The sequence below is a fragment of the Colletes latitarsis genome, chromosome 10 (assembly GCF_051014445.1).
Source record: "Colletes latitarsis isolate SP2378_abdomen chromosome 10, iyColLati1, whole genome shotgun sequence".
Lineage (NCBI taxonomy): Eukaryota > Metazoa > Arthropoda > Insecta > Hymenoptera > Colletidae > Colletes > Colletes latitarsis.
The window spans coordinates 20,917,346-20,930,599 of NC_135143.1; positions in this window are offsets into that span (position 1 = coordinate 20,917,346).

The window sequence follows — 13,254 nt, forward strand, 5'->3', positions numbered from 1 at the left end:
TATTTCACAATGCAACAGAAATACCTATGGGGAAAGTTCACCTTGGCGAATTCGACGTTCGATAGATCGCGAAAGCAGTGTATTTCGATCGTCATCCGGCGACGATCACGTTGCCAAGAGTGTCACGCACGCGTATATCCAGGTACGGATTAAGGAAAAGATTAGGAGGAGAGGGGGGGGCTGTATTTGTTTCGAATATTAAAGTAAATTTTTACAAATAATTTAAAAATTTTCGAAATCATTTAAAATCACATAAAACGATAAGACAATGAAACCGTACTGAAGTGATTATGTTCGTATACCGCTATATGCAAAACAAACTAATAAATTATTTTTATTTAATATTTAACTTGACTGATAGTCTCGTTGGACGAGCATTACAAAAATACACAGAGACAATCATCGTTTTGTCTAACGTAAACTAAAAGACAAGCAATGTAAGGTCATATGTCAAACAAACTAATTAAAAAGGAAACCAAAAACGTTTTAGTTATAAATGGAATATATTTAAATAGAAAGAGAAATAAAAATTAAATGAAGTTTAGTTTATTTTGTATTTTTCTCGTTGGTTTCATCTTCTGCTAACCACGTTAATATTCTATCGCCTATTAACGTAATTATATTCGTAAGAAATATTCGTAAGATTCTCGAAACGGGATTTTCGATCGCAATTGCTAACCGCAACCCAACCGGAAGGGAGTTGTGGACGTCCGTGCTCAACTGTTTTGTTCGACGTTCGTTCGATTTATGCCATTGGTGTATACAAGGTGTTCAATGAAAAATGTGCCAAACTTTAATGGCACATGTACTATAGCACAGTGTTCTCAAACTTCTTTTACATCATGTCACACTTAAGAGAAATTAATATTTATACGACACAGTTATTCGAACAGTGGAGATTATGTTAATATTCTAGAGAAATTTTACAGTAATTTGCATTATATTCAAATTATAAAAAGATCTTTACGATCAATGCAAACTCTGTATTTTCTAAAAAGGTTTACAATATTCGAATGTAAGAGCATCTTTGAAAGTGAAGAAAATTTATATTAATATATGGAAAGAGGAAAAACCGAAATTATGTTGTAATTTACGATTATCTCCATTATATGCAAGTGAAAGGTCAGTTTAAAAGAAAATAAAATGTTTCAATATTGCGTTGCATTGGCACATCGATACGCGGACTTTGCGATGCCTTGGGGGAAGAAATGCTAGAATTTTATCGGCTTTTGACCGACTAAAAATCCCACGTTGACCTATCTCAGGCATGTTGGTGGGCCCCAAGTACTTATCGAAATAATACTGTACTCGAATTTTTTATCACTACAGACGCACAGTGGTGCTGTTTCCCGAAAATGCGGTAATAAGTAATTTTTTAAAAAGTATACTCACAGTGAAAAATTTATTCACATATATTTAACTGGACATATAGGTCATGATTTGGCATAATTTTTACCTTTATTTTTACCTCGTAAGATATTGTATATGATCAGTAAGAAAGTGTTTTTTACCGCATTTTTGGAAAACGGCACCACCGTGGGACATCCGAATTTTTCGGGCCCGGCTCGAATTCGAAATATGGATTGTGCCCGCGCATTCTTGCCTGCGTCGAGATTGCGCGCGACACGCGCGTACGCACGCGCGAGCACACCTGCGGGAGAACGGTTGATCCATCTGCAGGCGGGGTCGCGTAGTCGTCGCGAGTAGTTCGTACCTTTCTTGTCGGGACGGACGCGTGCGTTAATGGTGAGCGGGGTGTGTGGCAGCGAACGAACAACGGATACAAGACAAACGCGCGAGTGGTGTATTTTCATTGGTGAATGCGGCCCTTTCTAACCTAATACTTCGTTACAAATTGTTGGCGCGATCGACGCCGATCGAGGTTCGTCGGTTGACCGTCGCCGAAGCGACAACAGCTGACGGTAACACGGTACATTTACGTTAGTGTCGTTCGAAACCTTTAGTACGCGAGTGCGAACGAGAAACCACCGCAACGTCCACGAGACTTCGAACGTTGATATATTTCGAACCGATGGCTCGCGTCGCGACCTTGTTTGAACTCGTTACCGGGAAGGAAAAGGTGTACGCGATATTTGTGCGACATCGAATCCTGGACCGTGCAACGACGGATCGTCGCAGAAACCTGACCGCCCGATTTTCGTCAACGCCGATTCTAGGCATCTCCGTTCGATCGTAGGCCTTTACGAACGACATCCGTCGGTCGACAAAGCAACGGAAAATATCGGGCTGCGTGCACTGTTGTTTGTAATCGTTCGATCGTCCGACGCTGGGTTCGTCGAGTCGTGTCGCGTTTCCAACGGCGAAACGTTTCGATCGCACGACCGATAGAATGAGAAGGATACAATGAACGTCCCCATTGTGTCAGGAGACATCGTCGAAGAGGATAACCCCAAACCGCGTTTCGTTCGGGTAAGTAAACTTAGCGGGAATCAGCGAATCATCGTCGAACTATTTTCCTATCGTTTCCTTCTGTTTCTCTCGTCCCCTCGTCTCTGGTACCCCCTCCTCCTCCATTTCTCATTCCTTTCGCTTTACGGGTCGCTCGTTATCGCGTTATTATCAACGTCCGCGTCAACGAACCGATACGGAAGAGAGGCGATCTGTGAAAGAAAATAGAAATAGGGAGTCAAGAACGAGGATGTTTGCGGACGGCTTTTCCGTTTGAATTTCCTCTCGCGCGTTACGCATCGTGACCGTTTTAACTCGCAGACGTTGATTCGTCGGCTGCTGTTTATCTTAAGATAACAGAAGCTCTTCGAAAAGGGGGACAAGTGTACACGGGCGCATACGAACAAGTTACATCAACGTATTACTTCATTTTCTAGATCAGATATGCTTCTAAAGGAAACAAGAAAAATTAGGCTTACCATTGAATGAGTTTAAGTTGAAATACATTTCTTTAGGGCTGGATAAACAGATATATGGCATCTGTATGATACGTTAGTTATCAGTATCCCCCTCTTGCCAATACATTCTTCTCTTATATCATATTTTATTTTTATATTTCGCATATACATTTATTTATTTGTTATAAGGTACACTGTACGCAGTAAAGTTTGAATCGATATGATTAAAAATCAATAAAGATGTTAAAAAGTTAAAACTTGGGCGACATAGACCAATGCCTAATTTGTGTTATTCTAAATGCGGCCCTGAATTTCTCGTACATACGTTGGTATCGTTAATGGCAATAGATTGTACGCGCGCAAATTTCTTCGTTGATTGCAAAAAATCGATACGTATCGAACGTGCAACGGTTCTCGATCATACGCCATCTTGCAGTTTATCGTCGAACAGGCTGGTAAATGTTGTTAACCTTATTAAGCTGATGGAAAACTATCACGATCGTTACGTTTAAAAGGAATGTTGATTTCCCGTATGTGTGTGTGTGTTTTTTTAAGTTATTTGCCTTCGCTGTCGTTCGCTGTAGGTCTTCAAGTCCACTGTCTCGATGTTCTTGGACTTCGTAAACGGTTACCGATCGATGAAAGGTGAAACGCGGAAGATCAAATTTCGACTTTCTCCACTTATCGAACGTAGAATATCGATCCGGCGACACATCATCCTCGGGAAGAACATCGAAATTGAAGAACGACAATCGATCGTTCCTCTTTCTGAAGGTTTATTTAGAACTGTGGCAAATAGTTACAATTTAGAACGTGAGTTTCAGCCCCATGTGGACTAGAGATTGTCCAGATTACATTCATAGTAGTAAAAGTATCTTGCTAGTGTATGCGGACATAGTTAGCAAAGGGTTAAATTTCACAACTTTCCATTCTTTCGTTTTCATGTTGTTACAGCTACATTGGCAAATATTATCACAGAAATGGTTTCGCCTACTTCGATCTTTTGGAAAGTGTGAAACATATATTTTTATATGGGTAAATGGTGTCATATTCCATCGTTGGTTATAGATGCCAAATGCATGGTCCTACATACGAGCGAAGTCCCACATGCTACCATATTTCTTCTCGCAGCAGCTGCGTCTGCAGAAAAAGGATTTGGAAAGGTACATAATCATTTCACGACTACGGTGTAAAATATCTATCGGCACAAGTATTTGTATTTACAAAAATAATAATGTAGTCCAAGGGTTATCAGATTTATACAAATTTTAAATAAATAATTATCGTGAACTTGCTTATTTAGGTAGCTATCGAAAATAATTATAATAAATTTCAAATCGTGCGAGAAAGGTTCAAAAATATATTTTGATTAATATATGCGATTTTTGCAAAAGACCCATTTACCGCCATCTATCTGGTCCACCTTAAACTGTTTCACTTAAAATACCGAATAAACCTTTCAAACCTTACAAAACCTTACAAAAAGCGGTACTTAATTTCGTTTCGTCGTTAATTTTTTACATCGACAAAATTTATGTTAATTAGAAGAGTGAAAGCGACTGGGCATTTGTTTTATTCGAGAAAGGACACGTTTAGATTATAATTTTTAGTTATGTTTCTATATGTTTGAGGCATCGACGCCACTTGCCGAGGAAGTGTTAGGTTAGGTGGCATGGACTTCAAGAAAAAATCGAATGACATATAACTCAGCGGGAATATAGCGGGATTTCTGTTTGTTAAATTGGAAATCTGTTAAATCGAAGTCTTACTACATTTCCAAACATACGAATTACGTACGAATACGTATTCCCCGATCGCTGACAAGGCAATGTAGGCAAACACGCCTGCGGCGCAACGATAAACTAAATGGTCGAAACGGTGGATCGGAATGTGCTTGGATGTAAGTCGCAAATGCATACGAAATTCTTTTGCGTTTTCTTTTGGGGTAATTATATACGATTTAGTATGCGTTCGGTACGTAATGAACTTTGTGGGCAGTATTCGCGACGAGCTATGCGAATACAGAACGTAGAAATCGATTCTCTTGCGTAATCAATTACATAAAACATGATTGCTCGCGACGGTCGTCCAACGATGCATTTTCTCTCAGCGTAGATAGGTTTTAAAGTTTCGGGTCAAGCGAATCGGAAAGAGTACGACGAGACATCGCATATTGACGGGAAGTTTGTTTACGGCTTCTCGCGAATACTGCCTTCGAAGAAAACATTGAACGATATTGCTCAACCTCGGCTCTCGAATGTGTCGATCGTCGGTTAAAAAGATTCTTCGGATATCGACGATAAATACTAGCGATGATCAAAATTCATATCTAGATAGAAATTTTGGAGGATGAATAATCGATGAAAACAAATTGGATCCCTCCGTATCTGCTGTCATTTAAAAAGATTGACAAGATCAAGATCAATCGGACACCTGACGTTCATATTGCAGCACAGTAGGTTAGGGAACCCCCAAAACCAGGCCAGAAGTAAGTTCACATTTTCTTAAATTAAAGGAATTTAATTATACTTATACTTTATATGCAATTTAATTTTTTTCTTGAATTTCTACATATTCTACATCAAAATACGCGTTGTTTGCATTTCGAAACATTGAAATTGTCCAATCCGTTCAAGAGTTATGATTTTTTAAACATACGCATGAAAATTCGGGGAACCATTTCTAGTCAGTAAGGAATTTTTTTCTCAAAAACGCGTAGGAATTCGGGGGTGTGTCTATTTACCAAAAATGATTGTAATTGACCCCTGCAACTAAAAATAATTTTTCCAAGACGATTCGAAAGTCTTTTTTTTTCACCCAAAACTTTCAGTACTTACTCGAATTTTTTTCTGGAAAATGGGTAGGATTTCGGGGGTATGTCTATTCACCAAAAATGATTGTAATTGACCCCCGCAATCGAAAATAATTTTTTTAGAATTAATCAAAAATTTTTTTTTTCGTCGAAAAATTTAGGCACCTACCCTGTCGATTTTTCTTAAAAATTCCTTTTTCATTTATAGTAATTTTGTTTGACGCCCTACAGAAAAGTTGTCTAATACATTTTTGTAGGTACCCTTGAGCTCTACTTCAGAAAGAAGTTTCATTGAAATATATTCACAATTGTAGGAGTTATGGCTGTTTGAACATTGGACCATTTTTATGGGGTTTTTCTCATTTTGCGAAGTCAAGGACCAACTTTTCGAATATTTTTGCAATTTGTACATATTCTCCATCAAAATACGCATAGTTTGCTTTTTTAAACATTAAAATTGTCCAATCCGTTCAGGAGTTATGATGTTTTAAAGGTTTGCATGAAATTTCCGGGGTACATTTCTGGCCATAGATTATATTTTCGTTTAGGAATTTTTTTCTCGAAACTCTGAGTAGGATTTCGGGGATATGTCTGTTGACCAAAAATGCTTGTAATTGGTCCCTGCAATCAAAAATAATTTTTTTAGAACGATTTGAAATTTTTTAATTTTGTCGAAAAATTTCACACCTTCTCGAATTTTTTTCTCGAAACTGGGTAGGATTTCGGGGATATGTGTATTCATAAAAAATGATTGTAATTGACCCCCGCAACCGAGAATAATTTTTCCAGAACGATTTGAAATTTTTGAATTTAATTGTTAATAACTTTTTAACGAAGCCTCCATCAACAAATTGAAATTCTTGATATTCGTCTTATTGTGGCCTCTAGAATCTCCCATTACAATTTTCCCCAGGAGTGGCCGAACACCCTGTATATTCTAAAATGCCTAACTTCATGAAAATCGTTTTATTGCTAGGTAAAATAACACTGTATTCATTCATATTATACCGTCAGTTTTTTATGCCAAAAGTTCATGATTATTATTATTATTATATTACGATGCGTTTATATTATCGTTAAAAAAAAACCATAAATATGTATAAAAAACAGTGACAAAGAATTCATGAACATGTCCATCTAGATCGTTTAAATTGCCCACTGTGCGACGTGATCCGAACGATGGCGAAGTCGAGCGAGCCTCGTCGAGTCGTGGCGAGACTTGCCGACCGGGGACCGAGCGTGACGAGAGAAGGGAGAAGTGGGGAAAGGGCATTACGGCCCCGATCGGTCGTCAGCTAGAAAGAATACCGTGGAAGGTGAGCAACCGGTGGGCCGTGTTGCGCGTTGCACCGTGCGCGCCGATCGACGCGAGTCAACGGTGATCCGTAAATCTTCTCGGACGATCTTTTCCTCTCTCTCCCCCCCACCTACGTTCTTTTCTCCCCCACCTTTTCGCGAACGCAACACCGTTCCCGGCCCTGGGAATTCCGCTTTCCCGTAGAAAAGAAACGTTCCGCGGAAACATCGAACGTTGCGTACCTTGGCTTCTTGCCCGCAAACAACGCGTTTCCGCGACTGGCGTGTTTTCAGCGTCCAGTTTGTGATCGCGAGTGGAGCCATCGGTCGCCCTGTCGTTAGTCCTGCCGATCGAACGTATTTGATCGCGCGGCGAGCTATGTAACCGGTGAAATGGATTTATCGTTGTGGGGCGAGTGCGATCGCGAGATGTTCGGGTTGGTGTTCTTATGCCGTTCGTCGTGGTAATTTCGCGGGCGCGTCGAAGGAGCTTGGAATTTTGCCTTGAGCGGACGCACGTCGTAGAGGCCGGAAACAAGGGGACGCAACGGGGATCCGAACGGAAGCCACACGCACGAACGCCGAACGCCTCGAGACGTACACGAATCGAAGAGTAACGTTTTACAGAGTTTAGAACGATTTCCGATAGAATCCAGAACCATGTTGATCCTTCCGGATTTAAAGTTACAGGTAAATCGGACTTGCTCGTCGCCTGAACGGTGATGTTTCCTCCCTTTGCCTATCGTTGCACCTAGAACGTACGGATGAGAAGACGAGGGACACTAGGATCCTATCTTTTCATCTGTACTATAAATCGATGGACCGAATACAGCGATCTCGTCGAAGTAATGGGGCGCCAAGAAGTTTGAATCAAATCGATTCGTGCCCTTCTGGAAGAAAGTCACCGGCTCTGTCGCGTCGAGACGCTAGCCCAGAGGTGACTTTCTCCAAGAAGGGCGAGAATCGATCCGATCCGTCGAGTATCGCGTAACAGAGCTCTCGAAGTCGAGTCGAGTAGATTGCTGTATTTCCTCCACCGATTATACAGCGACCCACTGTTTCCCGATTTATCCTTGTTTCGATCGTTCGAGAAAGATCTTATCGCGCGACGCATCCGAGTTCCCCTCGCGGATCGTCGACGTTTTCAGACGCATTCCATCGAGGGTGTTAGAAACGCTCCGAGCGGAAGAAGCGAGACGGCGGATGGTTCGTCGCCAACCAGACGGCCAGGAATCGCAACAGGCGGCGCAACGGGCGAACCCTGCATTTCCTGTTGCAACGCGAGCGTAAACAGCGTGCCTCGAATCCGGTAGAGCGTGCCTGGTCCGCTGAACTCGCGGCGCGATGCAACGCGTAACGCTTATCGCGAGATCGAGGATTACGGCTCCAACGCGTCGCTGCCCGCCGAGCATCGAAATCTTTGACGCACAGTGTTTTAAATCGCGCGTCTGACCACGAAAAAATCACCATTTGCATCATATTAATATAACTTGTGATATGTTTTCTTATAACAGACGATGACGTTGACAACGAAATATTGTAAATTTCAAAGATTTTTTAGAGGAGGGCGCATACTTTTCAGTTCATAACTGAAATGTTAAGAAAAACCGATTGGACTAATAGTTGCATGTTGGTCTTTGGACTAGAACTATCCGAATTGGTACGAATTGGTCGAGCTATTTGTTTTATCTCGTAACATAAATTCGGTTCTTCGATTTCTATGAAAATCAAGCACTACTTCTTGCAACTTTTCAAGTAGTTTGATCTCAAAGTTTACAGGAGGCCTGGTTTTATCGGTCCGATGAAAATAATAAACGCTATCGCGGTCTATGCTTCGACCGTGCAGTTCCACGTGAGAAAGAACGAACTGAAAGATAGACTCTTTAACTCGATTACTGAAAACAAGGATAGAAGCTCGGTAAATGAGCAACTTATAAACAAATAAGAAGAACGACTCTTCGTACAAAGAAGAACGAAGTAGAGCGTTCAGTTGCATATGTGAGCGAGGTGGTGAGCATTTCAATGCGTTTTAAGAAAAGAAAATTTAGTTTACCCACATTTCGAGTAAAAGAATAACGAGGTAAAATAATTGCATTTTTTCTTACTATTATTTCACGAGGAAAATAGTATTACAGCGTTATAGTAATCGATAACACGTTCTTTCTTCAATGATTTATTCGCTTCTAGGTTAATTAATAGTTTTTCGCTGTCAGACGGCGGTTTTAAAACACTGTGCGACGCTGCCTTCCAAGCATCGAAGTCTCCAGTCCACGCGACGCTGTTTTCCCAGGCATCGAAGTCTCCAGTTCACGCGACTCTGCCTTCCCAGGCGTCGAAGTCTCCGGTTCCTTAGGGTCGTGCCAGACGAATCACGTTTCTCGGCGACCATTACTGGGGTCCATTTGCGATTTCTTTCAAGGTCTGCAGGAAGTTTCGAACTCTGGATCTCGCAAGGAAAGATCCAGAAACGCGACACTGATTATTTGATCAACTTTTGCACAGTGGTTAAGAAGAAAATTCCGAGTTGAAATTTCATATTCTTCCCAATCGAAAATATCTGTGCAAAGCCATCGAAAAAATAAAGTTACAGAGGTTTGACTAACATTTGTTACACGCGTGCCTTAGCGCAGTAGAAACCCCTATTACGAGGCGGACACCTTTCCGGATCACGCAACATTTATTTCCGACAAATATAATTATTACGCTGCATCGAATAAACATCAGCAACAATTTCCAAGTCGAATCGAGTAAATTTTATTCGCAAATAACGATGTACAGATTTTAGATTAATTCGTGAACTGACTTCCGTTTTCGTTCAGTGAATAAATTCATGCGTTGAAATTTATTAACAGATTATTTAAGTAGACGTTCAGGCGAGCAGGCATTTTAGTTTCTTAACCACTGTGCAATAGCTGATCAAAAAGTCAAACGAAGGATCTATTCGTTCGAGATCCATGAAACTTTTTAGCGATTCGAAACTTTGACCGTTCGGGACACCCCACGGATCTTGAAAGGGACCTCTGAGCGTCGAGAAGCGTCGCTCGTCGGACACGAGTCTGCGTCCGCGCGACGCGGACGAAACGATCCACGGCGATGGTCGAGCGTCGTTCGAGAATGGATCCCGTTAGTGGCCCGCATCTTTGCGTTCACGTCGAACTCGTCCTCTTCGATCTTCTCGTCCAGATGGAACGCGCTCTCGCGAAGGTCTTCGACCGCGTTTCCCGCTGGCTACCACGGCGTACCTCGGTTCCGCTTCCGTCCCGGTTTCTCGTCCTAGCGCTGGACGCGGAACACCTTCTTTCTCTCTTGGCAGCTGCCCCCCTCGATCTCGCCAGCCAGCGATGGGATCGAGAATCGTCTTAGATCAGTGGATCTTAACCCTTTTGATACGGCGGGCTTGATTGTGAATACGTTGATACTGCACGGAGAGACCAAGGTTAAAAGTTGCACTTTCGAAGCAATGCGTTTATTCTTTTCATCATCAAACTTACCCCTTCGTGGGACTAGTTGGTCTCACCTTGAGGGCAAGTTGTTATATAAAAATAAGTTTTTTAACGAAGCATTTTATTTTCTAACAAAACGAAACACGATATTATCTTTCAAAGAAAATCTAAACATTAGCTAGGGGTGTAGATACATGATGAACATCTGTAAAGAAGTACTGATTTTGTTCCACTAAGCATCTTGTAAATGAAAGTTTATAACTTTATTTCTGGCGATACATACAAAGTTGAATTTAAAATGTTTCAAAAAGTTAAGTTCCATTCTTTTATGAAAGTACGTGGCTTTTCTAACACTGGATACCTGCAGTTTCCACATAGTTCCGTTCCAAAAGCGATTTCCACAGCCGTGCCTTCCTCTCGTTAGCTAATAACGACAATCCGCGAAACTGGAGGTGGTGAAGCCAATTCGATTCGTCGATCGACTTACAATCTCTGCGTAGTACTTTATTGGATTGATCCCATCGCTACGTGGCGCCGGTAGCGACGAATTCGGTATCGATAATCGACGAAGGAGCGTGCCGATCTTAAAATTACCGCGATACGCAGAAGAAGCCGCGCCCGAGGTGATAGAATGGCCGTTATCCTTCTCCCCACCGTGTTTCGCGTAGTTTCTCTCCTTTCACCGAGAGACGACTGACACCGAGGAATCGGTCCACGTCTCCTCGGGGAATCCCAGCGTGGCACAGTGGACCAAACCGCGAATCTAGCTAGAAAAAACTCCTATTAATCGATAAACAGCCTCTTATGTCAACTTATACTAGGTCGTTGCGAGGAGACCTTGTTCTTTAGAATCGTGGTGGCATGAACTGCGAATTAAGAATGTTTTCCTGCTTCGTGACGAGGCAAGAAACAGTTAAGTAAATTTTATTCATGAACAACAAATCAAAATTGTGGATTCGTTCGTAAACTGGTTTTCGTCGGTTCAAGAAATCCGTTAACGGATTCAAACTTACGGACAAAACGTAAACAGAAGTCGGTAACGAATTAATCTAAAAGTTTTATTCATTATTCCTGAATATAAATTTACCCAACTGTGGCAAGAAACGGTTCTTGGAAAAGAGGGTCAGTAATGGTAAATGCCGATTTAAATGGAATTGAAATTAAAACGAACAACTTTGGATGCAAAATAGGATCGCTTAAAATGGGTCACCCGGATAACTCGTTTATTTTTAAAGCTAGAAAAGAATGTCTCGGTCAGAAGTCGTTTCACTTTATGGGGGACATAATGTGGTTTTCGATTCTGTGGCGAGGAACTTTTTTAGTTCCAGGTGAAAGCGTCAAGGATATTCCAAGGTCATTCGGTATTCTTCGACGAAAAGAGATCTCATTATTTACCTTCTTATAAACGTTTGTAAGGATTGTACAATGTATGAAGGTCATTCACGGTTTCTGAAGGTCATTTATGAAGAAAATCGTTCTGTTTCGGGGGACGGATATAACGGTTCAGGAATTTGCATCTTCACACTCCAAGTTCTACTTCAACTGTTCTAAATAGTGACCTTGAACGGCGATGCATACTCTAAACCGGTTTGAGATAGACTTTCTGTTCTTTCGAGTAAAGTATTGTGAAAGCTTGAATGAATTTTTTTAAGTAAGAATTCTTGTCGTTGACTTGCCATGAACTAGTACGAGAATATTATGATAAATACGATGTGCACGACACGACGGAATGTTGTTCGGTAACATATTCTGTGGTATTGATGGACATACCGTTAGACTATAGTGTAACAAGTGTAAAGCAAGATGCCAACAACTAAAGAAGATATGAGAGACCGTACGAGAAAAGCGTGTCCTCCATTAAACAAAAATAAAACACGAATCGCAATGGCGTTTATTTATATTAACCTACTTCGAAGCATGCTTGGCTATTCAAGGTCAACATCTTGAATGTTTCAATTAGTTACATAGTAATTAATGATATTTAAATAGTCTGAACTCTTACATCTATCTTAAACAAACTGTTTTTCTAAGTAACTGTTTCTTCAGCGATAAATACAAATTTGTATTACAAGTTTTCGTTAAAAAAAGTAGTCATGACCTTTTGATGTGCTTGAGATTTCCACCTGAAACCAAACGAACGTCACTACTCTTATATTTATAAAGAAATCTACAATTTTTGCTACAAACTCGTCACAACTTACGGGTTGATATTTAAAAATTGATCGTTTGAACCAAGTACTATGCAGTGTTGGTTACAGTTAGGCAGTCTGAGGCATAGTCACGCGTTCCATCGCCCGTGACGGCTACAACACCGACGAAATGAAAATGAAGATGCGGCTCGCCGCGCGCCACCGACCTTTGCGCTATCTAAATAGCAATAAATCGTACGACTATCTCATAAACCATCGACATTGCTAAAACAATAACCATACTTATGAATTTAATTAACTATAATAAGAAGAAGAAAGAATTATCGTCTCATTAGGCATTTGTAGAACCATAAACATGATTTCAAGCAAGGCTGCCTCGCGTAGGTTGTTCACCGTACAAAGATAGTTAATAAAATAAACATAAAATGCTTATTTAACTCTAATAGTACCAATTGGTCGCCTTTTGTATGGCATTACATCACTTTTGAGTCACTCACTGGGTAAATTTGATTTACAAAAAGATTAATTTATAGTGTAAATATTTTATGTAAGGCGACACTTTTTGAAATCTCTTTGTATTACTCTGAGAATTATTTTGTTATCTGGTTAACATACAAATTGTACTCATAATGTACAATCTGGTAACAGGACACAGTCACTCGTTATTTTCCAGTTACGAAGTAGAT